This window comes from Melospiza georgiana, chromosome 5 (assembly GCF_028018845.1).
Source record: "Melospiza georgiana isolate bMelGeo1 chromosome 5, bMelGeo1.pri, whole genome shotgun sequence".
In the NCBI taxonomy this organism is placed as follows: domain Eukaryota; kingdom Metazoa; phylum Chordata; class Aves; order Passeriformes; family Passerellidae; genus Melospiza; species Melospiza georgiana.
In genome coordinates, this window is record NC_080434.1 from 5543122 (window position 1) to 5568555 (window position 25434).

Below are 25434 nucleotides of genomic sequence, written 5' to 3' on the forward strand. Positions count from 1 at the left end.
ATTAATCTTAATTAGGTTCCCCTCTGTGTATTTCTCTGATTCTCATCAAGGAAGCTGCAGGGTTCATGAAACACGATGTGCTCTGAGAAATGCAAAAGGTTAAAAGAAATTATCTCAATGTGATTCGAGTAGCTTTTAAGTGCTGACCTCCCACTTATTTTTGCATTTATGGGCAAAACAACTTTATTAGTCTAAGCATATTTCAGTACTTGTTTTAAGGGCTAGCAACAGAATTTTCAACAATATCTGAAATCCCAGTGACTACGCTTACAGAGAATTTTGTAGTCTAGCATTTTCTTCTATCTCTTTCCTTTCCTCTTCACCTGCTCTCTCTTGTCTAGCACCTCTGGTTTAAATTCTGATGGATCAAGGCCATTTTTTATTTCTCCAATTCAATCTTGTCTTGCACAACAGTATTCTGACTCAGAGGAGTTACAACACTGAAGATATGAAAATAAATACTTAGCAATTTAGCATATGGTACTGTTATAAGGTGCATACAAAAATATTTACTAATTGCTCATACTACCTACTTCGTACTCTATTTTAAAAAGTTCATTAAATTTTCTGCATCAAATAGCTTATTCTGAACTTACAATATCAGGAAATACACAAAGAAACAAATCAATTTCCAGAGCTAAAATTAACTTTTTTTCCATTCCTTTCATGACTTCAGTGATCACAGAATACATATTTTGTAGAAATTTCACCTTATTTCCTGTTAGGTTGTAGCATTTGGAGGCATATCCCAACAGAGTGGAAGCCTCATAAATGCAGCTTTCTGATAAGAGCACATCAAATTTACTGTCTCACTTCAGTGCATCTGTTGTTTTTCATTTCTGTTCATCACTTTAAAAGTACTGTAATGATAACTGAAACTTTCCTTTTGCCTTCAATATGAAAACATAAAATATGGCCCCAAGATTGCATATGCAGATGATAACAGTGTTTCACTCTATTTCAAGAGCAAAATTTGCAGGAGTCTTTTTGATAAAAAATAAGTTGCTTTCATTTCTGCCATGAAAAAAGTTTTTAGTGACAGTGTTTCCAGGAAAAAAGCCCCAAAAAAACTAAAACAGTAGTTGAATGGGAAAGTACAAGTAGGAGTGAGAAAAAAAATTATTTGTAAACATAAGGAAAGAAAAAAGGATTTTACTCTTTCCTTCACTATTTACTACACTCGTAAGAGCCTTCATATTTATGCTATAAAACAATTTGCAGCTAAATATCTTTTATATGTAAAACTTATTTAAAAAAATAAGTTACTAACCTTTAGTAAAGAAATTATTACGTAGTAAAAAATGGGGCCATTTACCCCTATGGGCAAAAATGGGGTAGAAACTACTCTTGTCACCTGTGTATGTCAGCCTTTATAACATGAAAAACTGAGAAATAAGATAAATAAGAAAAAGGAGTTTAGTTTCATTTAAAACACTGTATTACTGATTGGAATGTCATGCAAAGATACATTGCATTCCCACCTCTGCCCAGAAAGTTTGAGAACCATATTCTGGCAGAAGGATATTCAGCACTAAAACCTGTTCATTGTTTCATACAGCTTTTGTCTCCTTTTTTGGAAGGACTTATGACCTTAGGAATGACTATAAATTTTTACTGCAATGACATAATTATCTGCTACTGAATATTCCAAAATCAACAGAAATAGTGACCTGAAATTTCAGATATACACAAATGATGAGTTATAGCTTTGGGTATGCTCAAAGTTTTGAAAGAGATATCCATGTATTTCTACAGCAAGTATTTTTTTGCCTAGACACCTTAAAACAAATATTTACAAAACCATAAATGTAGAAATTTACAGATACGCATAATTTGATGAAATTTAAAAATTTACTATTGAAAAAAACATGTGCTTGTCTATCCACTGAAACCAGTCATTTACACTTACAATTTCTCCTTATGTTATCAATGATTATCTGAAATGGCTTCTGAGCAGATAGTTCCATATTTTGGGAACTGCAGAGTGGATAAATTACTTATTTTGGGGATTGCAAGATGGGATAGCTACACACATTCTCAAAGCAAAGATATTCTCTCCAAGGGCTTATGTGCTAAAAAAATACATTTTAGTCTGAAGGATAAGAAAGATAAAATCACATAAATATATAACGAAAAAATAGCCTGGGAAGTTCACACTTTTTTGGGTGATCTTCTCATTATAAAGGAAGAAAATATTTAAAGTAAGTTACTTCCTCTTCTTGTTCAGTTGCATACTTAAAGAACAATAAATTCTATTTATTTTCACAGGCTGTTTCTTTAACTATTTGATACTGTCATTGATGTTCTTCTATTTGGGGGTGTTGGAGTTGTTTCTGTAGTAAACAAAAACAATATTTTTGCTGTAAATATTGACTAATCTTTTGCCATTCTCATCGCAAGGAAATACTACTGTTCCAAAGTTGAGCATATGTTTTTGATTGTATGGGCCTTTTCATCACACAAGCATATGCTACTAGGTAAATATAGAGCTGACACATCCTTGCATTATCTAAAGTGATTAATAGCTATAATTATGGGTGGCAAACATCTATTCTAGCACTGCTCTTTGAAAAAGATGTTCATAAAACTGAGGCCAGAGTAGATCTGAAGATTGCTAAATTAAGTATGTTACCATGGTAGCCACTCATTGTACACTGTATCAGAGCAGAGTGAGCAAAAAGACCTTTCCAAAACATTACCAAGTTCTTCTGTATTTAAACATTTCTATGAGATTTTGAGGTGTTAATTCAGAATGTGTTAATCTGTAATAGTCCTGTCAAATACATTCATTTCACATATTGTGAAGTCTTCTAATGTATTTTAGAATGCAGATTTTCTATCATGCCTCACTAAACATTGAGGAACTCAGGCATTCCTACGAGTGAAAGGGAAGGCGTTTTGTTTACCAGCAGTTTTTGAATTACAGCTATTACTTGAGCTACTTGGTGGATTACCAGTTTTTCTAACTGTTAATCTTCAGAGTGCATCCCAGGGCAGTCTGTTTGGGTAGGTGACTGCAAGGCAGCAGAGTTTGTACTCTGTCAGCGTCTTTGCTTCCACACGTGTTTGGTTACGTGCACATTTTCAACATGCAGACTGCAATTCTGATAGCTTATCGGTGATTCACAAAATCACAGAATGGGTGGGGTCAGAAGGGACCTCAATGATGTTAGTTCCAACACCCCTGCCATGGGATGCCTTCCATTAGACCAGGTTGCTCAGAGTTCCATTAAACTTGGCCTTGAACACTTACAGGGATGAGGCATCCTCAGCTTCTCTGGGCAACCTGCTTTAGTGCCCTAAGCTCCCTCACAGTAAAGGCTTTCTTTTTGCTATCTAAGCAAAACCTACTCTCAGTTTTAATCCACTCTCCCTTGTCCAGTCAGTACATGTGCTTGTAAAACTCTCTGCCTCTTTCTTGTAGGCTCCCTTCAGACAATGAATCAATTTGTATTCATTTTACTGCATTTTAAATCCATTATAATTTTGAATCTATCAGACTAGTTTATGCAAGTGGCAACATATCCTGAATTACATGCCAATCCTGAATCTCTAACACACGCCGATTCTTCCATTGGATTTTACTTGTAATCAAAGTAAGAAAAATATAACCATTATCTGTCACAGACATCCTTTTGTGAAAATCCATTCTTAGGATTTTTCCTGCTGAAGCTGAGCAGTTTCAGCGACAAGGTATAAACAATGCTTACCTGCTGCCGTGGAATGCAACAAGTGTGTTTGTGATTGGGCCATCTTGAATGTTTACAATTAATGGCCAACCACAGACCAGATAGCATGGACTCTCTGTCCGAGACACAGACCTTTGTTATTCATTCTTTTCTATTCTTACCTTAGCTAGCTTCTGAGGAAACCCTTCCTTCTATTTCTTTTTAGTATAGTTATAATGTAATATATATATATAATAAAAAAATAAATCAAGCCTTCTGAACATGGAGTCAACATTCTTGTCTCTTCCCTCATCCAAGAACCTCTGTGAACACTGTCACAATTCTCTTCAATTTTATCCTCAGATTCTCAAAAAAGCTTTCGTAATTTTGATCACAGAATGAGCTAGGTTGAAGAAGACCTTTGAGATCATCAAGTCCAACTAGCTCTTTTACACTCATGGCAGAATTAAGCAGGAAAATCTGAGTTAAGTGACTCAGGACTTAATGTCCACTGCCTCTGCAACTGCCAACATGAAAATCCTTTTGTGGTAGATCAGACACTAACCACTGGACTGAAAAAGTTTGAATAAACAGATGTAACTTACTCTGATTTTGCCCAGGCTTTCTAATTTTTCTCTCTTAAATGTTCTCAGCTATAAATTAATTCCTGTATTACATAAGATATTTTAAACACAATTAGGTCTAGATTATGTTTTGAAAATTAAAAATCTAATGAATATTGATAGGTGATATTATTATGACTTAATGACAGACATCAGTCTTGGGCTCAGCAGAAGATCACTCACATTCAAAGTCCAGTAAGGTATTTAACATCTGGAATGATCTTATCACCTCTCTAACATGAAGACTGGCAGTGAGCAGAGCAGAAAAGCTTTGAAGTTCATTTCTCCAACTGTTTAAACAGTCAGTCTCATCTGATACGTTAGGACCAAAAGCACATAACTCTCTCGGCAGCCCTCAAGAGTTCTACAGTAATTTGCTTTGCATATGCTGGAACTGCAAAATGGTTCCTACTCTTTGCTTTGCCTGCCTCATTACAGCCAATATTTGTGTGTGAGCGCACACACACTGGGAGACACATGGTGGCATTGAAAGGGAACAAGTGAGAGAACTGACCTTAAAATTTCGTTGTTTACACTATAGCACAGAACTCATTTAAAGATGATGGGAGTCAAATAACAGTCAATAATTTAAAACAACTGTAGTTTATCTTCATAATACTTTTAAAGACATTTAAATCTTGACAACCAGTCACCTTCTGTTTTTGAGAAGATTAGAAATACAACTGATAATAGGAGTACAAGCACCATAATTTGGATCTACATAAAGTCTTTGATAATGTCTCAAATGATAGTCTTCATCTTAAACTGAAAGCAGGAAAGATTCAGGTTAAACATGGGAACAGATAAAGAACTGATTAAAGTAAAGTGATTAGAAAGTGAAGTGTTGAAAAGAGCCACAGGGGAGTCAGTTTTCAGATCTTCATTGCTTCTAATCTGCATAAATTACTAAAACAGAGAAACTAGCTGTAGAATTGCCAAATGCACTGATGGCTTAAAACTGAAATGAAGTAATAAGTAGAAAGCAAAAGAATTAAATGATAATTCCCCTTGGAAAATGGTTTACATATTAAAAGGAAAACAAAATTTAAGAATGATAAATATAACATAAAAAGCATTGCCTGTTTTTCCTTCAAGAAGCACAAGAAGCTTACTTTTAAATGCTACACAAACTTTAGGGAACTTTTCTGAACCTGTCTAGGTTATTGAAATACTGAGAATGACAAGCAATTCCCATATACTGCAGCTTAGGGAGTGGGGGGGAATAACTATCACTTCAGGAAAAAAAAACAACCTATGATCATAACACACGCAGTGATACAATATGGTACAACAATTAATGTTAAATGCCTTTCCATTTGAAATCTCAAACCACAGAAAACACGAAGAAGCCTCACGCTCCCATACACGAACAATACCATAAAAGTTACCAGAAAACAGAGAATACTTCCACTAAAGTTACTCCTGCCATCTTTCCCATCTCCTAGTTTTTCAACTCAAACAAAAATTAGTATCTTCTAGCCTCAGTGGGAACAGAAAAATAAAACAATACTCAATACATTGAAAAACATTTGTGGACATTATTACGGGCTTGTGTTTGGTTTTGGTTTTTTTATTTGCTGGGTTTTGTTTTGGGGGGTTATTACTATTATTACTTTTCTTCTCTTTTTTAGCTTATACACAGTAAAATAGAATTATTGAGGAGGAGACTTACAGGAAAATATCTACCTATACATTACTGATAGCACAAATATAACCCACCCATAGCCTAGTAAAGATGCATAAAACACTTCAACAATTAGAAAATACACGTTAAAGATGATGAATAAGATGTATATAGCAGGAAGCCAAATGCTATGATGCTCACCACCACCATAATTTGACCCATGCACTATACTACAGAAATAGTGGTGTAAAATGTTCTTTATATCGTTCTGAAGCCTTTGAATTCACTACTCATATGTTAAATATGTGAGACAATGAAGAAAATATAAGTTTCAAAAATCTAAGTAACAGATGATTATATTTTTTCTTTCCTGTAACTGATATTCCAATGTTGGTTCATATCATATCTTGCCGCCATCTAGGTGTCTCTCTCAAAGTCATAGTATTTGGTCATAGTTTATACAGAGACCCGTCAGAAAAAAACCAACCAAGTGACTGCAACACAAATGGCCACATTCAAAAGAAGAAAATAAAGAAAACAGGAAGAAAAATTATGTGTAATACAGCTATATAATTTCATGTACATATGGTCCTCAAGACAGCTGCATAAAGACAATGGAAGCATACAGATTTTTAGTGTTGATGAAATTGCATTGATGCGTCCATTTGAATGGTAGCTGAAGTGACAATTTTAAATCCAGCACCTGCAAAGCATCTTTACACACTACACATAAGAAATTATGATCCAAAGATGTTTCTATCAGTGCATACAGCTAACAAGGGAAATGAATTTGTATGTATGAAGAAATGAAGAGAAAGTTTGAGAGGAAGTTTTTATTGCCATACATATGGTTTTTCAATATCTGGTTAACAAATTTAATATCTCTCTCTCTCCTAGTGCTCACCATTTTAGAAATAGCTGTAGTTTGACAGACAACGTGATATCAAATACAGAAGGTTTCTATATTTAATATTCCATTGCTAATACTTCCTTTGCTTTTTAAAGGTCATTAATGTTATTGATTACATTAATTTGAAAGCTGCTTGAATAACACTGAAAATTAATGTAAAATGAACATCTGCGCCAGTTGACAACAAACAAAATTGCTGTGCTCCTCAGAGATGACTCGTCCTGGGTGTTTTCCCCACTGATCAGTTCAGCATAGCAGGAGCAAAAGAGTCCAAATACAAGTTCTCAACTATTTTTATATTTCAGTTAGTAGACAAAGTTGGCTAATTTTTCCTTCATTTTTATCAATGGCATCCAGCAACAAGACAGCTTCCTGGAGAAAATTATGGACTGCTTAGCTTACAAAAGCAAGTCTATTAATTCTTTTTTGTACTTAAGTGTAAGAAACAAAGTGTATGGTCCGATAACAAGTGGCATAGTAAGTTTCATCAATCTGGTCTAGCACTCATAATTCTTTAGGAGCTAACCTTCAAGCAATTCTCTCTTCATTTAGAATTTGGCCCAGTGATAACTTATCTACAGATATAATGATTTAAATTAAAAACAGATGACCTTGTAAGGCCATCCAAACCAAGACTCTCAGATCATCTAGTGATATTCCTGGTGTTCAAGACAAAAGCAGAGAATTACTTTAAAGAACAGAGATCAAATGTAAAACTCACTATCTATGTGAATGTAGCTTTTAGGAAAAACACTTTACAATGGAATTCCAAGTCACAAGCCTGGACATTTCCCTTTACATATATTCTGACTTTTAGAAAGACGGTGTATGCCTTCAACTCACATAACTTCTTAGTTCTGCTGGCTATGCCTTAAACTCAGATAATTTCATAGTTGTACTGATTTTAGAACATGGATTTATCAACTTAGTTACTTAGCAGTTTCATATGTTTAGATACTAGTATAGCATCATATTACAGAATTACTGCACATAATTGTGGGGTTAATCATTATCTTATGGTATAGGGGATAACCTGCACACGTTATTAGGATCAGTTCAATCAGTGAGTCTGACATCTACTCATGTAATTTAATGAGAGGTATTCCATCAGCATTTATTTTATGATCTATTAAAGTAATGCATTTGTTCCTGCAAATTCTTAAAAGCCCCTTATTCCAGTGCAAGGGGACATCCAAACCACGCAACTGTTGAATAAGCTGAAGTTTTCTAAGATTTTTTTATCACAGGCAAATTTTTGGTAAGAGATTTAAGACCAGAGCTTTAAGAATTATGAATTGCTCTAAGTGATTACTCTCACCTTGCAAGATAGAAAATATAAAAGGAGTATATAAATTCTTTGTCAGCATCAGCAAAATATTTATGTCCAGTGATTCTGAATGCTGAACTAAGAGATGACACTATTTCTTGCATGAAATTTGCCATTTTATCTTCTTGGTTGAAATTACTATAGGAAGACAAACTGTTTCTAGAAGTATTGAGTTTTTCTGTCATCAATCTCTATAAAATGAACTGAACATTTTTTAATCTGAAATTCTTTTCACATTAACTGAACCTTAAATCCCTAATTTTCTTAATGTTTTGGGAACTACGTCTTTGAAATAGCAATTTAATAGCCCTGTTAGAATCATAGGGAAAAAAAATCCTGTGTCACATTATCCATGTATAGAAATGGATGGTAATCTCCCAATGATGAAAAATTTGAAGAATTAAATCTTAAATGTACCGTGAGAAAACCAAAACATGTAAGAGTTTTGGAGAGTTGATTTCAAGACCCATTTGGTGATCTCTTACAGACTCTACTGTTTAAAAGTATTTGTTTTGAGCTATTGGCATTAAAATTAAATTCAACTGAAAAAAAAAAAAAATTAATGACAGTAATATATGACCAGAATAACAAAATGGACATATAGAAAAAAGTGAAGTGACACACACATGAAAAACACTATGCAAACCAAATGCAATTACATTTTAAACAGAATTTATTATTGTTCAAACCCAGTGAAAAGCCCAATTTTATTTGCTCAGAGATAGCATCAAGGCTCTCAGTTTCACCATCTAAATTGATACCTTTCTGAACTTCTCTATGAACCTGTTAAGTTGCAGAGCTCACTGCCTCAAGAGACACATGTCTGTTGCCTCAGTTCAGAAAGCATCTCAAACATCTTTCAGCATTGGAAAATCAGAGTATAAACATTTAGCTAAAGCTATACATTCCTGAATAGCAATGTGTATTTAATTTCTCCACACACTACAAGTAACCGTAATTTGAATCCTGTGCTAACAAAAGAATCCAGCACATGTTCCTCAGTGGTCCATGGAACTGGCAGCATTTGGTTCTTTCAGGCTGGACAAAAGATGTTCTGTGAGCTACAAGCATAGGCCATCCACAACAGGATCGCTCTGCTCTGGGTTCTGCCACAGCCCACAGAACATCCTCACTCTGTATTACAGAAAATAAAGAATAAAATCATGTTATTTTTACCCAAGCAATTTTTTCTTTACATAAATCACACTTCCTTTACCTAAACCTGAATCGTGTAAGAACCTATTATTTCAGACCTCTACCCCTCTGCCAAGTTGCAGAATTCAGCTACCAGATTTGAAGATATTCAGGAGACTGTAGGAATCTGGCAATAACCCAAGAACACAAATAAGCCTTAGGTGTTAGAAGAGAACCTGATGATAACTAATTGTAAAGTATCATTTTACTAAACTGCATTAAATTGCTCCTTCTAGGCCAAGACAATTATTCAAAAGTCTTGCAATATAGAGAATACTACATTTACAAAACTGAAAAAAAGGCTTATTTTTGCATAGTAAATACATCAACTAAACACTAGTAGCTATGGAAACTGAAGGCATAATTTTTCCTCAGAAAACAAGAAATCAAACTTACATTGCCAGATCAACTGTAACAGTCACAGGACACCAAAGTATAACACATGAATGGTTCAGCACCTTATCCACAAGTACTATTGTGGTTTTATTCCTGTGAGATCTGCATTCCTTGCAAGCTGCAACTAATTATAAATTGGCTGATACACCAATACTCCTAGGCTGTGTTAACATTTTGAATTTGTTTGCTCACCTTACCTTCGTTACTGCAAGTCCAGCTACTTTGAAAGAAACAAGTTTTGTCAACACTACAGTTATAAGCTATTTTGCAATAAAGGCTATTCTATGCACATTAATAATACTGACAAGAACAGATGGCAATTATTGCTTTTAACAATTATTTTTTTCTGTTGGTATTAATTATGTGTGCTTAATTTCTGTTGTTATGTCCACCGGGCACCAAGGTAAGGCGCTAAAAATCTGCCCAAATACTTTCATCTCATTGACACCAGCAAAATAGCAGAATTCTTGTTAAAATGGAAACGTTACTTTCATTTTAATTAACTCATTCGGGATGCATAAAATTAATCATTATTGATAGCTATTTTTAAAGCACTTTTCTAACTGAAGTGCTTTATAAACTCAGCAGCATTATTTCTAAATGTATAGTGAAAACATCTGTTGTATTTAAAAACAGAAATATCTATAAAATTAATAAAAGTATCAGCCATGAGACTTAGTAGAAAAGTTCTCTATTATTCCTAAATGTGCTGAAGAAGGTCTGATTAAGTATCTTTGAGTTAAATTCCTGTTCACTGATTACCTAGGAATAGTAGCCTTTCTGTTGTGTCTCTAACAGGATGCTTGTGTCCAAGTTAGGCAGCTAGGTGGTTCTCTTCTGCAGTTGTATTAGCAAGGGAAGAATAAAATTCCTAAGTTAACATGGTCTGTAACAGCCAACACTCTCTGCAGGGTGCTGCTTAACCTTTGTCAAAAGATAACACCAAAACCAGCCTCAAACAAACAGCCTTCTCAACAGGGGCAGGCCTGCTTTCAGTTGAGCTTCATTGCACCAAGCTGCTTCAGTTCATCGTTTTCAAGCATTCAACCAATGATCTGAAGACACATTAGGGATGTTATAGACTCCAGAGCTACCCATTCCCAAACCTGAAGAGCAGCATATAGTGTCAGTAGTGTGAAAGAAGATCCTGTCTGGATCTCTCTAAAGACAGACAAAGAGATACAGTGGTAATACGATTTATTCTGAGGCTAAATAAAAAGTGTCCCTGGAAGCACTGGCACATCAATTTCCCTAAACCAGCAGGTTAAATACACAGGCAGGACAAAAAAACTCAGGATATTCCAGACACAATCAGATATGTACAGCTTGATAGTCCAGCAAAAACATTGGCTCTAACTGCCTTGTATTTGGACTTTAGTAGAGTCCAGGCTAGAGAACAGACCAAACACAAGGAACTTGCTGAAATCCTACCTGTTCAGAAAGTTTATGAAGAGCCCCCCCCCCCACAACTTCAGGGCTTTATGTGAGCAGACAGGAATCCAGTTACCTCTGAGCATTTCAGGCATTCGTTTGTGGATTTTGAAATAATGTTCTCTGGTTCCTTTACATACAAGTTTACCAACTTCGGTACATTCCTTACTGTATCAGAGAGGAATTTACAGAGCAATTGCAATCTCATAGCTGGTGATAATGTTGGAAAGTGAGTCATGATTTCAATGAAATCTGGTGAAAGTGTAGTAACTTCATGAAGCACTCATTGGAGCAATGCCAGTTAGTTAAATACTTAGTAATTAAAACAAGGTTTCTGCTTTACAAGGTATATATATTTTGGTCTTTTACTAATTTTTTATCTTATTCCTAAATCACTAATGGATGTCCCTAATCTAGGAAAAAAAATTAATCTTACTTCGATGAAGGTAAAGAATTTTTGCATTAGTGTCTTCTAGTATGCTAAACGTGGTGCTAGTTTAACAAAACAGAATGTGTAAAAATTAAAATGACGTCTTTAAGATTTGGTGGCAATGTAAAATGTGTAAATAACAAGATTAATGATTCACCTATTACAAAGTAAAATTAAAATTGCTTTAAAAATTTGTTAAAATAATACTATAATATTACATGATGGGTGGACCCTGGCTAGATGCTGGTTGCCCACAAAAGCCACTCTATCACTCTGCCTCTCAGCTGAACAGGGGAGAGATAATATCATGAAAGGCTCATTAATCAAGGTAAGGGTGGGGAGAGATCACTCAGCCCTGACTGTCATGGGCAAAACTGACTTGACTTAGGGAAATTAATTTAATTTATAACCAAGCAAACTAAAATAGAATAATGAGAACCAAACCCAAATATTAAAAGACCCCTTTTCTCCAACTCCTATTTTCTGCTAGGCAAAACTGTACTCCCAAATTCTCCGACTCCTCCCTGCTCAGCCCCACCCGGGGACAGGAGATGGGGGTTGCTGTCAGGTCATCACACGTTGTCTCTGCTGCTCCTTCCTCTTCAGAGGTAGAATTCTCACCCTCGTCCCCTGCTCCGGTGGGGGCTGCTCCCTCTGCCAGGGGCTTCCCTTGTTGTAGTGTGTTCATTAAGTTCATTTAATTCCTCCCACATTTTATGTATCTGCTCCCCCCCCCCATTTTGTGTAAAATGGTTCTGCCCTCCTCAGTTTCCCCGCCACAGCCCTGCCAGATCTTTTGTCAATCTGTTAGGTTATATAATTCCTCCTCCCCTTTTTCCCTTATATGTATGCTTTTTCTCCTCCCTGGGCCAAGTCAATCACCCCCCACTCCACCTAGCATTCCAGAAGCTTCTCCTCTTTGGGGGTTGTGGTTGGCTGTGGTCCCGGGGCCCCTCCCATACCTGGTACCTATTGGGCTCTCCACTATGTCATTTGTGTTAAGCTCATCCCCTCTTCTCCCCCTATTGGTCTTCTGTAAACCCCTCCCGGGTCCACTCCTTCCCTTTATAGCCCCTAAGCACCCTTTGTTCTGGGTCATTTGCTGGGACATCGTGGGCTTCTCAATAAACCAAGTTTAGCCCCCCCCCAGTGAGTGCCCAGCTCCTTCATTTTTGTCGCTTAGCAGCGATCCAGTCCGCAGCCAGCACAGCCCGAGGCCTTACGACGCCCAGGGGTGCTGGCAGACCATGCAGCGAGGTGCGGGCCTTAACCTCAGCTAGCCGGACTCTGACCTTCTCTGCTCTAGAAGGCAAATACACGTCGCTGCATCCCTGGGGCCCAGCACGGTGCAGGCATTCCCCGCCCGGGCTCCTCCCTGTGCTGCCTGCCCGGGGTGCTCACCGCCTCAGGGCTCAGGGGACCCAGCCCTGGCGCCTGCAGCACCCTCTCCCCCTGCTCCCGCTGTCTGCCCAGGTGCTGCTCGCACTCACTCCTCAGCTGTAATTGTAGAGGGGTTTTTTTCCCTTCCTTCCCTTTGTTAGCACAGAGGTGGTAACGATGCGGCCGATGGGCTCAGCTTTGTCCAGCAGCAGATGCAGTGGGTGCCGGCTGGCACTGCCTGCATTGGACGCTGCAGAAGCTTCTGGCAGCTTCTCTCTGAAGCCCCCCCTATCGCCACCCCCCTTGCTACCATATACTTGCCATGCAAGCCCATAAAATTACAGCTCACAGTTCACCAGAACATTGAAAATTCTTAGTGTATTCAAACAAGTAAAACTAAAGAATCCAAATTAAACTTCATGATCTATAAAATTATTCCTGTCTTACAAGATAGTATTTTTTTTTTTTTAGCACAGAAACTAATTTTTAATTCAACGAGGATTCACAACAGTTGATACTGTTTATCATAAATGTCTCAGAAACAAGTTTAGTAACTTGAATAAGCATCTTGGCAATATATCACCAAGTACTGTTCTGGAGACTCCTAATTTAAAGCAAATCTATTTTAAAAAATTGTCTTTAAAAATATTTTATGGTTAAATGGTTTAAAAATATAATACGGTTATTCCCTCCCTATTGCTCATATTGGGACTCAAAAATGATCATCTGTTTCTGCAGCAGCAAACAACCAGTCTGAGCTGAAGATCAATCTTATGAAAAATGGATCATATGTGTGTGCTTAGGAATTACAGGTATCAATTGACAGCACAACCAACACAAAAAATTAGTAAAAAAATAGTACTTGCTTCAAATGGAAACTGCTGAAGACATTATTATTAGAGTACAAAAAATTAAAAATAAACTAAAATATATGCATTCATATATACCCATACATAATTACATTTACAAACAGGCCTAAACTAAATGTGTTGTTTTTTACAGCATTTATAAATGAAAAGACCGTAAAATAAAATGTGAAATAATCCAAGGAGAAGGATTTCTGTCATTGCAAACAATTACAGCCTAAAAAATTGTTCTGTGTCCAGACTTCTATAACATACTTATTTTTAATACTGTTGTAGACCTTGGAAAACAAAACCAGAAAAATCTTTCATTTCCAAATTATTTTATACAGATGCTGAGGTCAGCTAATGATTCTCAGGCTGTATTTTGAGGCAAGATAACAAAGACAAATTCTTTGCCACGGCTGGGAGACTGTTGCTATGACTGCTGAGTTATTATCAAAAGGCTGGCTGCCACCTGGTTAAATTGGTTCTCTTCAAATTGTGTAGGACTGTTGTGCAGGATTCTAAATAAATATAAGAGAGGCTTGAACTGCCTGGTAAAGAAGCATTGGAAATATCTTTCATAATGCTCTCAACCTTAAGTAGACAATCCAACATCCTTAAAATTTTGAGCTACTGGGAGGACATCACAAAGTTATCTTAAACCTCATGGATTCAGGAGGCTTAAGAGACAATACAGTGTGATGCTATATCAAGAAATTTTTTTGCACAGCGCAATTCTTCACCCCAAAGATTTAATGTGATAGTACATACCAAGCAGGATGCTGGTGGAGGCACAACTAACACCCAAGAAGGCTTCAAGTACCTACAACACTTTGTTAGCCTACAGTACAAGCTTTTATACTGTTCATCTCACATGCCTTACACCTGTGTGCCCCCTGTGCCCCTCTGTGGTTGGTCAGTGCAGCTCAGCGTCCTTCAGGGCTGGTCACCTGTCCTGCACAGCTGCAGCCCATTGAGGATGAGGCTCAGCCGCAGCCCCGCTCCCAATGACCACAAACTGTGTGCCTGCAACACACACCAGTTGTTTAAATGTGATTCCCAAAATACAGCTAGGGTATAAAATTAATTATTCTCACCTCAAAAATATTTTGACTAATATGATTCAATGTGATTTCAGACTCTTTCTTGTGGCTTCATGTAACCTTTACAGTGTTCTCTGCTACTGATGGAATGTTTATGGAAGGCAGAGTAGACTAACTAAGAAAGCATCTAACCTCTGTTTCATATCTATTTCACAGCAGTCATAACATGCTAAGATAAAAGGGTGATACCAGAGCAGGATCAAGAATTCAGTAAATGCTATGCAGGTACTTAAAAATTAATTTTTTTTAGGCTGCAAGAGCTTCTCTTTTGAGAAAAAAAAAAAAAGTTAATATGTAGAAGTAAAACTATAAAATCACAATCTTCTTATTCATAAAATGAGAAAATATTGAGGTCAGCTATTGTAACATTTTCAGAAATTGAAAGATTTCGAATGTTTTCCAGTGAGCAGATATGGTCTCCAAACTGCAAGTCATTTTTGCTTTCAGCTTACCCTGGAGTTGAAGAGAAAAACTGGCCTAATACACTGAAAGAAGTTTACTGATATCTTAAATGCTAAATTTAGTAAGCAGCAACATATTCGAGGGAGAGCACAAAGGCAGCATGGCAGTCTATACTGCTCCTAACATAGGCCAGAAGAAGAAGTTCTTAGTACATAAGCCAGAAAAACATGACCATCAAAAGACCTTGTAGGTCATTAAAATTGGAAATTAAATGCTTTTATTTCATGAGAGAAGGTTTGTATGAATAGCTTAAAGTGCAATGAGAAAGCAGGCACCGACATTTTCTGTAATAAATTCAATTCATGAAACATGCCATGTTGTTTGACAGACCATCCCTTCACAGAGGACACAGAAATGGGCATTGGTCTGCAGGTCAGGAGTGGGGAGCAATTGCTTTTGCATCACCCCTTTTTCCCCCTTTGATTCCCATCACTTAATAAATTATATTTATCTTGACCCCACTAACTTTTGCCTTTCCAATCCTCTTCCCTAAACTGCTGGAATAAGTGAGCAGCTGGTGGGTTCCTATTTCCAGGCCAGAGTCAACACTCACAACTTCACAACAGCAAAGCCCTTTCAGCTTCAATTAGTCATGTAACAGAAAAACAAATATGAAATCAAGTTATTGTTTGAATAAATAACAGCCAAGAAATGCAGAGTTCAGTTGATTTGGTGGATTTGAGTGCTTCTGTGTGAAAGGACATTTTCAGAATGACTGACTTGTGCTGCCATTGGAATGCCCATAGTACTGCTCTTCCTCACCCACACCATTATGAACGAATATTGCCACTGCCATAATCTGAAGCATGAGTTCCCAAATCATAAGGTTTGGCTTGAGAGATGCTATGCAGATAGAGGATGCAAACAATGATGGTCTCAATCTTTCATTCATATTTGATAACAGGAGTGATCCATTATTCCTAAAAAAACCACATTTGTAGTCATAATCTCATTGCTATTAGGCTGTTTTCCATCCTGTGCAGATATTCTATACAGAAATATTAAATCACTTTACAAAACTGATGACAGCTACCCCAAAAGCAATTACATGAGAAAATATCTATGGGTAATCCTGAGTATAATTTTTTTGATCTTCAAATATAAGAAATGTGCATCAATAGGCAATACTGCACTGTGAGTCTGCCTAGCATTAAGGAGTTTATCCAGAATTACAATTTCTACAATATGAATGTCCTTTGTCTCCTGATAAGAAAGACGCATTTTCATTCTCTCAATATTGATCCAGCTGTATCAGTGGAATCAGGTGGTGAGTGATACACAGTGCTCAAAAAGAATAAGCTTGACAGCATGTATTAGGTCTGTTAACTTCATGGAAAATGAAGTTTGCATTTTTCTCCAGGGATGAGGCTTTCTATAAAGCCTAAATCTAGCAGACAGCTTTTGCAAACATGGACTTTTTGAAATGTGATCTATGGGAAATGTAGTCTCTAATTTAAGGGATGGGACCAGCAGTTGATTTGTGCAATGCCAGCTGCTCTCCTGTCTCCCTTCCCTCACAGCCCTAGTGCAGATGACTGTAGAAAGACACATGTAGTAGAAAGATGACTGTAGAAAGAAGGGATGGAACCAGAGAAACTCAGTGATGCACACAATCCCTAAGGACCACCCGTGCTCCTCCTCAGCTTCACCAGGCTGCAAGAAAATGGAAGGGCTGAAAGAGTGGAGAAGAAGCTGACACAAGGCACAGAGAGATGGTAAGGTTTGTAAAGAATATGGGGTAGGTAGTGAGGTAAGGGATGAACACAAATGGCTGAAGGCAGCTGCTTCTCTTACACTTCTGCATGCAGTGTCTGAGTAAACCAATGACAGCAACACCTGTGAGAAGTGCACCCTGTTTCTCCTATGACTTCTGTAGTTCCTCTGTGCTCTTACTGTCTTATTTGGAACTAACTATAAAGACACAAGATATCAAAAATACGCCTGGAATCTCAGTGCCTTAAGTTGCTATCCTTTTTTTAAAAGGATTTTTGTGACTGTGTTCACAGGGGTTCTTAGATGAAGCAAGAGATGAGAATGTTGACTCTATGTTTAGAAAGCTTGATTTATTATTTTATGATATATATATATATACATTATAACTATACTAAACAGAAATAGAAAAAGAAAAAATTTCTTCAGAACATAGCTATGCTAAGAATAGAAAAGAAAAAATGAAAACAAAAAGCAGCTCTCTCGGACTCCGAGATAGCTCCGTCTTAATTAACCATTAATTATAAACATCTAAAAAAAAACAATCACAAGTAGACCTGTTGCATTCCACAGTAGCAGATAATAATTTTTTACATTTGTTGCTGAAACTTCTCAACTTCAACAGGAAAAATCTTAAAGAAAAGATTTTTCACAAAAGATGTCTGCGACAGATTTTATTAATTATTAGGTTTTATTATAAAGATTTTATTAATTATTGTGGAAAATCTGATTATTTGTTTGGAGTTGACATAGCTCATCAAGTGTAATATTACACAGCAGAATGACCTTCCCCTAACTTAATTTTTTCATAAATTTCATGTAAAACATGAAAAATTTACACCTGTGGGCCAGCAGATAACGGTGACCTGATATATTTCTGAATGACAGAAATATTATTAGAAATATTAATGTAAAGTTAGCCTAATGTTAAGTCTTGAACTTAAATCTTTGGTACAGCAGCTGAATTATTCTAACCTAAATTAAAAATTGGCACTCATAAAAAATTTTGTTGAAACAGAAAACGATAAAATGTTGTGCATGAAATAAGAGGGAAAATCCACAGGAATTGTTGAAATAAACTATAAAGACTAAAGTTCTTGCACTGAGAAAATTAGCCAGAGAAAATGCCTAAATATTCCATTTACAGTAATATATTGAAAAAATAAGGATTCTGCTAGTACAGAACAGGTATGGTGGAGGGGGTCGTTAATTTTTTAATTTAATACCGTCTTACAGTAATTGTTGTAATGTAATTTCATCATTTTCTGACACAGTAAAGCTCTAGCAGTTTTAAGATAAATAGATCATTTAAGATAACACATGATACATTAAGGTAAACATGATATTTCTTCTGCTTTATTTATGTGCTGTTGTTTTCTATCTGTTGTCTATGTAACAGAACCATTGTCTTCTGTAAGGTAATGAATTCAGAATTCTAGACTTTGTTATGGGTAGTATTCTGAGGTAAGTAATGATGATAATAAAAGGAAAAAAACATATATTTATTATATCAATTACATGAAAAAGGTCCAGAGTTTTTCCTTCCTAATCTGGGTATTAGTTATTTAAAAAATTTATACACTGCATTAAAAAATTAACATCATTGTGTCTGGCATGACATCACTACCTGAATACCAAAATGAATGTGAGTGATAGTTTTGAGGTGTTTTGTCCATTTTAAAATGAATTTTATCAGCCATTCTTCCTTTTAAAATTCCAGCATGGATTACTGGACAAATACATCACTTGCATTCACATGTCTTACTGGTACTTGCTTCTACTCACTACTTCAGCAACACAGAATAAAGCTTTTCTTTCCTGAACCTCCTTATTCAATACCCTTATTGGCAGAAAGATCTAAAAAATACTAATCCAATTAGAAAAAAAATTTCTGTTAGCCATCATCCCAAGATATTTCTCCTACTAAATTTCAGTTTTGTCTGGTAAGAATTTAGAAAATCAGTGTATACAACAGATGTGGGACTGAACTAACTGAAAAGCAGAGGTCTCCTGAACTGAACTGAAGAATTACGAAGTACTTCCAGGCTAACTACAGGTATATTATGGAATAGAACCTCAAAAATTGAAGTCTTAGAAGTCACTAGTGCATTAAAAAAGCACCATGTATTTGAACATAGCATGCCAAAAAGGATAAATAAAAAGCTTATAAAAAGTACAAAAAAAAAATTCAATCACATCTTTTTTTTCAGTATTGAAGAAATAAAAATTATTTTGTAAATGTCACATTGATTTACTCCATGTACTATATCAGCCTCTTTGGTTATATTTTCAGGATTTTTAAAATTTGATACTGACCAATATACATTTACATGATTTTTTTAATAAGATATAAAGTAAGTTTACATTCTTTTTATATTTTCAACAAAATGCTGTTGTAATCACTGTGATAGATGTAAATTTCTTCTCTACTAAAGATTTATTAGAATATTATATTTGTGAAATCACATTCTGGGATTCTCTACTTAGTTTTCTGTTGACAGTGGGAAACAACTAGCACACAAAAACTACAAAGAAAAACAAACTCCCACAAAGAAGATAGTAAATTTTGATATAAAAATGTTTTCATCCTTTGGAAGAAATGTTTTAAACCAGTCTGTTTTACTAGTATGATGTTTCTGAAATCAGTGGCATCACACTGACAATAAAATCCATGTTCAAGCTTCTCATGTTCACAAAATTTTGCTCAGTCATGGAAAGCTCTCAAATGTACCAGTCAATCTTTTTACCTTTCAGCTAAAGTTACACACTAAAAACCTCAGCAAGCAACAGCAATATGATATTTTTCTTCCTCTTTCTATGATAATGTTCATTGGCAATTTTATTTCATGCTTCTTATAAATTGCATCTGAAATATCTATGTCCTTGACACAGGCACCTGTTATCAACACTGTTATCAGAACAGTCAGAACCTATGCTGCTTTCAAAGCATGTGGTGTTGGCTGAAATATGAATTAGAAAAAAAAAATTGATGAACAGAACTTTTAAATATCTTGATAATGGTGAATTTAATGGAAATTATTTTTGCACATAAAGAAATTCATGTTATTATGGATTTTTCTTTACATTGTGTTAAACAGGTTTAAGCTATTTAAAAAAACCCTGAACAACCCTTGCATGTTAATTTCAAGTATTCAAGTGAAACAAACCCACTAATTTGAGAATATGCTCTTGCAAATGTACACCTCCGTTAGTCATTCCCACACAGTTGTCCTTCCATTCAAGGAACTGTGAGGTGTTTAATGCATATCATTCTATTGTCCCATCATCATCACACAATTCTGTGAAAAGAACTCATTTGTACTGCACATATTTCTCTATTATCACTAGAGTAAAAAAAGCATGCCAATAACTGGAAATTCTTCAAGAGAACCCATAGGGCAGCCGAGGATATCTCAGTTATTATCTTGCTAACCCTTAAATACATGCTATGCACTCAAAGGAAATTTTTATTTAGTTTAACATTTCTTATTTCAAGACAGCTTCACTTTTTCAGTAGATATGCTAAATTTTAATACAAAAACCATCAGATTAAAAGTATCAAGTTCTGTTGGTAGAAGAAAAATTGTCCATAGCTGCCTGATAAGGTCAGAATGATAGGGCTCCTCTTATTTCTGACTATCAGCCTGTAGCCTGCAGATATTTCCTAATGAAAGTTTAAGATAAGGTAGAAATTTTCAAGCTGTCAAAAAGTGCAAGTGAAACAGAAATAAAATATAGATTTGGTTAATGTACGCAATGAATGATGCAGAAGCACTGCCATAGAAAAGCTAGCAAACTACTTCAAAACAAAGCCCAAGGAATAACAGTCCTGTACACTAAACAAGCATATTTTTCTAACTTTTGGAACACTAGAAATTCCTATTTAAAAAATACTTTGTCCACAAGGATACCAAACATAAATTTTTCATGGCTCAATGTATTCACTCAGAAGCAATTCGAATTTGTTAGAATGTGTTTCTTCTCTTCATCAATTGTCCATGAAATGTTTGATATTCCCAAAAGTGTTCCCTATTCAAAATTATTTGGCAAACAGTTCATCTAAATCCATTTCATCTGTGTACCACTTAGAAGCTCTTTGTTGCAGCTGTCAGTTTGAGTACTCACTATTTGAAAATTGGTGTTTCCACATTTACAGCATTCTGCAATGTGTTCCTGTTTCCTAAACAGGATTCACAGGTTGATGAAGGGCAAAATCAAATGAAGTGCCTTAGAGCATTGTCAGCTTGAATTTAATTCCAATCCCACCTGGTTAACCTTTGTAAAAACAAGTTTCTTTTTCAAAATAGACAGGCTGATGACTAACAGGTCCCAGTCATGGAGCCCAGTAGGCTCCTTTCTACGTCAAACAGGTCTGCTGACGAAGGATCCAAATACTGCTAACATTCATATTTTAATACACATATGACATAGGAAAGAACTTCTTTCCCAAGCAAGTCCAATCTCAGTGGAATAAGATTGAAAGAAATTGCTTCAAGATTGATTTTAATATTTTTATTGCTTAAAGTTTTTACTGTTTGCTTTTAAAACATTTACTTAAAATGCATTGTATTTTTATATTGTCTAAGGACTTACAAAACAATCACATTAATGATAACATGTATATTGGTTACCTAGTTTAAGTTAATTATCATCTCTTCTTTGCAAGGGGAAATATAACCCCAATTTTAATGTACTGTTTCCCAACTTTTGTTTTCTAATATGAAATAGGCCTTCTGTCAATATGAAATTATTTATTTTCATGGAAAGAAGTACTGAAAGCAGTAATTTATGTTGCCAAAAGCATATCTAAAAACACATTAAAGATGTTCAGTTAATTCCTGTTAAAATATTTAGATATTTTAGCTGAGTTCCCACAAGTTGTAGCTGAAAACACTATTGAGTTAGACACTACTTCATATGGAACTGATGTCATGAACTTCCAAGCCAAGAGCAAGCTGAGCATATTTTGACTTGTATTCTGAGCTTTTAACAGAATTCAAACACTGTTTATATACAGCCTGATTTTATAAAGAGAAATTACATCTTTTAATGACAGCATTTCATAATAACAGTAAATCTTTCACCTACAATTAACTTGCACTTTACTAAAACAGTATTAGAACAAAGCTTTCAAACATGCATATATTTTCAAACTGGTAAGAGATAAGAAACTTTTATTTCAGCTTCATTCCAACGTGACATTCATTAATTATTTCCTGGATGAGTTCTTGCTCATCATTACCTGATTGCAAAAATCACAGAATCAAGCCTCAGCTGTGTAAACCAGTATAAACCAATCTGTGAAGGTGCACCAATACAAGCATCAAGACAGTTGCTCAGTATTAGCACTCTTTTTGAGCTAACACATATATTCCAGAATAATAAAAAATTTCCTGGATACAAACAAATTTTAGGGTTAGAAGGAATTAATAAAAAGTGTATGCTTCCAAAGAACCACATATAGCTTGAACCACAGATGAAAAACATGAAAATCAAATATTCCAAAGAGACTAATGGTACTCACAAGGTGTAGTAGCTACTTGATGCACAAACTATGCAGAATGAAACATATTTGCTTATGGTTGTCACACAGTATCAGTGACGGAATGCGAAATTATGAACTATGCTTTATTAATGGTAAAGAAATGTCTGTACATCTGGCAGCAGAAAGAATGCTGAGTCTGTGCTCCAAGCACTGGTGGGTCATATAGCAATATGCCTCCTGGGAAAAATGTCAGTGCTCCCTGAGGATGTTCAGTTCCAAGTTATGCATTGTTCTCTTCTGCAGAGGAGAACTGAGTATACAAATTAGGTTTATGACAGGGTACATCGTAGCTGCAGTTTCTGCTCTCCACAGTTGAAGAAAGAGGTCAGATCACTTAGATAAAGCAGCCTGCAACAAGGGAAAGGATTTAAAAAGTGCACATAATGCATACACAATTTTAACATCCATTTTGAACATGTACTCATATTTAAAGGATGTGCATATGTATGTAAACATTTGTATATGAGCATATACATGTATACATACATAGGAAATAATCACTGGAGTATTCTTGTCAAAAGCTGGGTTGAGGAATGTATATTCCTGAAATACAACATAGGTCACTTCATTGTGATTTTGAAATGGGTAAAGGCAAAAGTTTGGAAAAAACACTAGGGAGTACAACTGACACAGCATTATTAAAAACAGTATTGCATGATAAAGCTTCCCCAGCAATCAAAAACTGTGGTAGTGTTTAAACACTAACTAGTCCTCATTGATCTGGTGCAGCAAAGAAGGAATGTCAATCAATAATAATCTGAATATACATTTCAACTGGTTTCAGGGATGATATCTGTGAGCCAGAGTAATTTTCAGTAAATTCTTGTACCAGCTTTAGAGAAAAAATAGCTATACAACTCTGCCTAAAGCTCTTCACTAGAGCTCTTCTAGGTTAAATGGTTTGGGACCTCTATTTTTGCAGTGCAGGCATACCCCTAGTTGTTTGGGAGCAACAAACAGATGGTTTGAAAGAGAGATTTATTAAGTGTCCAAGATCTAAATTAATTTTAGGTTGAGATTAGAGTCTAACAAGGTAATTTGGGACTGTCCTTCTGGCAGGTGTTCATTACCAGCACTTTTCCCACAGAAACCAGTTCCTTAATAATCTAGAGTTACAAATGGAGGAAAGGGAAGGCTCTGAAGAAAGCTGGGAATACTTTGTCAGTTTTCTGCCCATTGATAGTGAAGAAGAATCCCTTTGCTAATATCCACTTAAGCTTTACATGAGAGGGGAATGTTTGCAAGTTCTGTCTTTTTTTTTTTTTTTTTTTTTTTTTTTTTTTTTTTTTTTTTGTTAATACATCTTCCACAGGTAAAATGTAGTGCTCTGGAGCCCTTAATTATTAGCTGGGGCAGGATGGGAGGCCAGGTAGTTGCTTACCCTGACGCTGCAATGGTTGGAGAAAGAATGGATCACTTGCACTGTTTTAACAATTCAATACAATTCCAAAATGAATTACAGTTTCCCCTCTTTTGTTTTAATTTCATGTTATGATAAAGAAATGCCTTGTGGCAGAGCAACGTCAGATTCACAAAAAACATTTTAAAAAATAGTTTGCCACCTTTATCTCCTGGGTCATAATAAATGAAAGCAGATAGTAATTTTTTCATCCAAAGCTGTTAATTATACTTTGAATTTCTCCTCTCAGCAAAATAAAAGCTTTAGAGAGTGTTTTATAAATTCTGCAACAGAAACAGCAATTGATACTTTCAAAATGAGTCCGTACTGTTACCTTCAGGGTATGGCATCTTTTAAAAATATTATCCATTATTTCTAATTAATTTCCATAGTTACATTATAAGAAACAACTAAACTATCTTTAGAAAAGCACTATGAATTTAGTAAATGCAACTGACATTTACATCTTTTGTGTTCAGTTCTTGTGGTGGAGACAGTTGTCTAAAGCAAGTATACAGCACTGACTTAGCAAGATTTAAGCATTGTCTTCGTACTTCCTAATACAGAAATATTAGCAAGAATTAATTATAAGGATATGACATTGGTTTAATGCCTCAGCTAAGCTAAATTTGATCAATATGTGGGGCAGTCACTAATAAAATTTAATTGATGAGATACTGGGAATATTAGCTACTAAAATTAACAATATATTTTTTTTTACAAAAGATGTTTTACAATATAAGTTTATCACAGAAGTTATTTTTACAGCAAAACAATTTCTCCCTCCAGTTTAAAATATGATGCTTTTTTAAACACTGCATATTTTAAAATTATAATAATCCAGCAATGCTTTGATATAACATGTATTATTGGAAAAAAAAAATCTTCATTTTTTACAGCACAAGAAACCTCATAAGCCCATCTATTCATATTTTCAGGTTTTTTTTAGTGGCTGTGGTTTTTGCCTTTTCTAGATAGAGGACTGGCTTTGCAGGATGAGACATGGAGTACTTTTTCAGAGCATTTATCAAAAACATGTATGGAACTGAGTTAAGAAATGAGTCACTTCCTTTGTGAATGGACTGTGGGTTATTACTGCTCCCAAACGCTGCTGAGACTACAGAGCAAGCTGGCTTGCAAAACACTGCTTACATAAAGCCAGCCCAGTACAGATACACAGCTGGCATCCTGTGGAAAATCCTTACTATGTAACTTTTCTCATGAGAAATGTTGATAAGATTAATGTTTTAAGGAGGAAGGTGTTTTAAAAGGAGGACTGAAGAAACTGGATAGACCGAGAGGAAAGAGAGGATTGGTGTGGAGAAGGTTAGAGAGGCAACAAAACAGTGGAGGATGGCTGAAACAAAATACTCTCCTGCCTGTT

General features: G+C 35.5%; 1 protein-coding gene across 16 annotated transcripts in view; it reads right to left on the minus strand.

The window, feature by feature from the left end:
- Nucleotides 1-25434, minus strand: part of TENM3 (teneurin transmembrane protein 3) — a 1287001-nt gene that overhangs the window by 1105628 nt on the left and 155939 nt on the right. The window lies entirely within an intron of this gene.